The 4,429-nt window shown below is 30.3% G+C and overlaps 1 long non-coding RNA gene across 1 annotated transcript; it reads right to left on the bottom strand.

Moving 5' to 3' along the window:
• Positions 1 to 487: 487 nt before the first annotated feature.
• On the bottom strand, positions 488 to 1,027 carry LOC107894892 (uncharacterized). Its single transcript, XR_001683309.2, has 3 exons — positions 903 to 1,027; positions 691 to 789; positions 488 to 579 (listed from the first exon to the last, which is right to left on the bottom strand). It is a non-coding gene; the product is annotated as an uncharacterized lncRNA (long non-coding RNA).
• Between the last annotated feature and the right edge of the window lie 3,402 nt (positions 1,028 to 4,429).

The following is a 4,429-nucleotide window of genomic DNA, read 5'->3' on the forward strand; positions in this document are numbered from 1 at the left end:
CTGCCTAAACCATGGAAAAATGACAAAAAAAAGTAACTGATTCCAAAGTATCTTAACAAATAAGCATTCTGGATTCACAACAACTACCACAGGCAAATGCAAAGATGGAAACCCCCAGTTGGGAATGAGAAGTCATTGCTTGTGCATCCTCCATTTGCAATGTATTGTTTGGAGCTTGTTGATATACTTGAACCAACAATAGGACCATTTCCCATGGCTTTGGTTGAGTACACGTTCATGTTACATACTTTTTTGACTTTCTTCTCTTGTACCTTTACAAGTTTGAAATGACATTAGAAGTACCCAACAGGATGACAAGGTTAAATTTGTAGATTTGCTATGTTGCTGCTTTTGGGATATTGATATTCATTGGGAAAAAATAGTGGAGTTATCACAATAATAATTTGTGTATAACTTCATAACTGTAAAATCCAGAATAGAAAATATGCCTTTACCTACCTTCCATAACTTTATTGTTCTATCGTTTGTCGACAAAAGAAAAAGAGCACCATTAGATGACTGGCACCACCTAATTTTGTTAATTTTCTCCTCAATTTCCAAGCTCTTCAGATAGTCAAACTGTATTAAACCAAGGGAGTACACGTTTTCAATATTCAAGTCCAGAAAGTTTTTAGCATGTACTCCCAATAATCATTATGTTTATGTCTACCACAAACCAAGCATAAATACCTCAGGTTCGTGGCTTTGAAACTCTGTTTTATAGCGAAACTCAGGATGCCTATTGATTGGATAATCCATCTTCTCTAGATCTCTTCGATGTCCAACATGCTACATATTATAAAACGGTATGACAAAGTGTGAGAACAGAACACCGGAGAATCACAGTAAGTGAAACAAGCAGGTTCAGAAATATTAAAAAGAAAAATGGTCAGAGAACGTACGTCTTGAGTGTCAGTCCTTTCAAACAAAACCACCCGACCCCCACGATCACCGATAGCAAGGTGATCGCCATTTCTATTGAATTCAATTACAGATATGATATCAACTGAAAAAGAAACAATGGCATGTAAATGAAGTGAAAAGAGAACTCATAAAGAATGATTTATTCCTAGTGATGACAATTGAGAACTCATCACATCGCATGCATCAAAAAATGACAACTTAAAGATCACACCTCAGGTTTCTCCCACATTATGCAGTGACAAATAATTTGAAGATAAAGATCCACGACACTTTAAGACATACAGATGCTCCAAATTTAAGAATATTAAGTCCTAATCTTCCCAATTTTATGGAGGTTAAGCATGTAGTAATTGCACAGTTCATTTTTCAACATTTCCTCTATTTTTCTTTTGTTTACTTTTGCTTGGTGATAATAACCCCAGTCATACGCCCTATCTAATTGAGATATACTATCCTATCAGTTGAAGTTGCATCTAGATAATGTAACTGGCACCAACAATCTTCGCATTTTATAGTTTTTATTGAAGACATTTACAAATTTCAAACAAGGAAAATATGGTCTTAAACACAACATTCCCTGTTAAACCAATCCAAACAGCTATGAATAATCACTATGAAATCAATCATGGTATTACCCAATAAAGAAAAAAATGAGGTGTTCGAATAACATAGATCTTTAATTCCCTTTAAACGGTTCTCCAAACCAATAAAGATTGTACCAATACCTTATCCATTTGAATTTACATTCTATCTTAGTTACCATTATTTTATCTAGATTTTAGGTGAGTATCGAATATGAATATGCAAGTATACTCAATTTTCTTGAAGATCATATCCTATAGTTATGTCCAAATAAGTATCAAATACTATCAGATCCACTCTCCAAACTCCAGCAAACACAATTAATTTATTTACTTTGCATGATTCAAAGCAGGAGGTGGTTTCCATTCAATATGTCTCAATATGTACAATAACAATAATCCATCAACTATGTATATAAACATTATTGAATCACATTACTAAGAAACTAAATAAATAGGAAAATAATGCGGTGTATAGGACGATTTGTAAGATTGCACTTTGTTCTAATATTTCTAATTTTATTACATATATATTAATTTTTCTGATGATTCTTCAATTGAATTTATACAAACAAAGAGAAAGAGATATCACTGAATCACCGATCACGTAAGGATTCATTTAGAACAAATTCGAAACACACTGTTATGGAACAAAATAGAAAGCCAGAAGAAAAGCAGAAAAAGAAAGGACGACAGAAACAACAGAGAATGCAGAAGAAAATAGAAAAAATAGAGACAAAATAGCAAGGACGAGGAGAAAGGAAGAAGGGAGATGAAACAGATTTAATTCATCAAAAAAGCCTTAAAAAAATACATAAAGAGGATTCAAATGAGAAACACAAATAACTATCGTTTGAATCGAACACAAGTTAGATAACAAGAAAGCATAAAAACAAACTGATCAACCAATTGATCAACCAAAATCAGCAGCAGCACAATGAAAGCAGTGTAATAGGGTAATCGTTCAAGATTCATACCTCAACAAAAACCAAACGCCGAGACCGGAGAGAAAAAATGAAGCAGTAGATTTCGGGTAAAGAAATGGGAGACCGAGAGAGAGAATCGGTAAAGAAATGAGATGAAATGATGAGGACAGAAAAAAAGAGAGGGTGGAGGACGATTTCGGGTAGGGAGGGAGGGTAAAACAGAGACTTGGGGAGGGAAGCCGGACGTAATGTGTAATACTCGATTTGGGAAGGGATTAGAGAAGCAGGGAATTTGGGGATTAGGTCGGGATTGTATTACGCGCGTAATACCTATTACAGCGAACCAAACGCCGGAATAGGGGCGTAATGTAATAGGCGCGTAATCGGGGCGTAATGGATTAGCTAATACATTGAACCAAACACGCCCTCATTTTGTAACCCAAGAGTTAGAATTTCTTTTGCATTTCTTATTTGATATAAAAATAGTGAAATTTTTTAATTTTATATTTGCTTTTATAAATTTTTTTATTAACAATGAATAAAATAATTACCAATTGAATTAAATATAATCATATTATTTACTTTTTAATACAATACTTAAAACTATTAATAATTTTACTTAATCTTTAAACAGAAGGTACTTAAACTTATATATTTCTATTAATTGATAATATTAAATAACATAATATTCCGAGAGGTGAAGCATTGGAATTAGATAAATCCAAAGTTGATATTAACAGTTAAGTGCTTAATAATTGAGAGTGAACATATTTGATTTTTCTTTCTTTTAAAAGAAATATATATTCCTTTTTTTCCTTTTATCAACATGTAATGCCAAGGTCGCCAATTGTTTTCTCGCGCAACAACTAGTGCTAGTCTTCACTTTTTCTATTGTGTTGTGCTAAAAACGACCTTTCATTGCATTTGAATAAGCCATGAAAAAGAATAACTCTGTGATAAAAGAAGAAAAAGGCTGAGCCAAATTTTAAATATCATTAATTTGTTTTATATAAATTAAGTACTTTAAATTAGGGGTGAACATTCGACTGAACCGAGTGAAAAAATATCGAGTTAACGAGTCTTATTTTATCATCCTAACTCTATTTAATTTTTTTTGAATCAGGTGAAATTATTCAAGTTAAATTAAAAAAAAATTAAAAACGTCAAATTAAAATCATGTTACAGTATAATTAATTCCATGTTAGAGCACATAAATTTGAAACCATATATATTTGAAAACTTTTTCAAAGAAAAATAAAAAAAATACTTTAGTATGATAAATTTGACTCATTAATTAATTTATTTAAGTCTCCAAAATTATTATTCTAGAAAATTTTTAACCTTTTAGCTTTCTTTATATATTTTTTAGATTTTTTGAAATTTTTATAAATATTTTTTATTTTAAAAATTACTCTAAATTTTTGAAAATTATTTTGAATTCTTTTTGTAATCTTTGTTGAGAGAGACCAATTTATTTTTTTTAAACTTGACAAGGACCAAAAGGGTATTTACCCCAATCTATTATTCGAATTGTAAAATTCAACTCGAAAATCAAATTGCTTATTTGAGTTGACTCTAATAACTCGATTCTATTAACTAGAAATTCAATTTTTTTAATCGAATCGAGTTTTGTTCACCCTTACCTCAAACTTAAATTTATTGTGTTTATATTTAGGTTAAAATATGCTCCTAGCTCCTATATTTTCTGTATATTTAAAATTTAACCCTTTTCTTTTATTTCCCAGAAATTAATTTTTCCTCTTTCAAATTTCAAATTTTAGGTCCAATTATTAATATTGTTAATTTTCTATTAAATATGCTAGTGTGATATTTTGAAATTAAAAAAGTTACATGGTAGTTATGTAACAAAAGAAAATAATGATAAAATTGACTTGAATTTAACAAAAGAATTTTAACAATATTAACAATTGGACCAACATTTTTGAATAATAAAAGTAGATGAACTAAATTCTCTAAAATAAAAATAAGACTAAATTT

This window comes from Gossypium hirsutum, chromosome A13 (genome assembly GCF_007990345.1).
Source record: "Gossypium hirsutum isolate 1008001.06 chromosome A13, Gossypium_hirsutum_v2.1, whole genome shotgun sequence".
Lineage (NCBI taxonomy): Eukaryota > Viridiplantae > Streptophyta > Magnoliopsida > Malvales > Malvaceae > Gossypium > Gossypium hirsutum.